Genomic DNA, 1,098 nt, shown 5'->3' on the forward strand with positions numbered 1-1,098 from the left:
TTGGACTTCACTGCCTCAGAAACCATAAGCAACAAATTTCATTTTTCTTATAAATTACCCAGTTCCGTGTATTTTGTCAAAACAACAGAAACAGACTAATAAAGAGTGAAATGCACATCCAAAGGCTGCTCATTCTCGTCCATGTGGATGGAACGAGGGGCATCGGGAACTCCAGGAGCTGTGGAAAAGACAGCTTCCCCTGCAGACTGATGCCCCATCTGCAGAGAGAAGGGAGTCTGTGTGCACATGAGAGCAGAGGCAGAGCATGGCTCTGGAGAGAGACAGGGACAGTGACAGCCTCCATTCCCAACAGCTTCCCAGTTCCTAGTTCTAGGCCCTCCCCAGGCTGACACCTCCCTACCCGAGAGGCTGCTGAGGCACCTGAATCCGATAGCACAGTCCTGCTTTGATGCAAAGTTAGTGCGACTGGCTTTCGGTCACTGGGCACTGGGTAAATGTCAACCACGCTGATGGGCACTGAGTGAGACCGTCATGTGGTTTACACTTCAATAAAAAGTATTGGAAGCAATAGCTATTCTCTGGGATTGCTAATATTTTGTTTGTCCCTCCTGGTCCAGCGTGTCCCTCCTGGCCCAGCGTGTCCCTCTCCTCCTTCAGTTTCTGAACATCAAGTTGCAGATTCTCCTCGCTGGTCCCACCAGACTGGCCGCTGAGGGGCAGAAAAAGGCATCTGCTGGACTGAGCATTTAGCCACAGTCCAGAACCTACCTGTTGTCCCCCAGTTGGCACTGCCTGCTGCTGCCTGGTCACAGGCCCCCGCCCCACAGGATGAGATGCTATCTCCCAGCATCCCTTGGAACTGGGTGTGGCCCTCTGAGGAAGTTCTGGCAAGCAAACTTAGAAATGGTGTATGGACGTGTGAAGACTGTCCTTCCAGGGACAGGGCATGCATGTCACTGGCCTTCCGCCTTTCTGCTGGTGGGAATGTGGATGTGACACTGGAGCTGCACAGCTGTCTTGGGCAATAAGGTAGAAGCCACACGCCAAGGAGGTGGTGGAACAAGATGGGGGTCTGGGTCCCTGNACATCCAAAGGCTGCTCATTCTCGGCCATGTGGATGGAACGACAGGCATCGGG

Source organism: Galeopterus variegatus, unplaced genomic scaffold, assembly GCF_000696425.1.
Source record: "Galeopterus variegatus unplaced genomic scaffold, G_variegatus-3.0.2 Scaffold9697, whole genome shotgun sequence".
Classification (NCBI taxonomy): domain Eukaryota; kingdom Metazoa; phylum Chordata; class Mammalia; order Dermoptera; family Cynocephalidae; genus Galeopterus; species Galeopterus variegatus.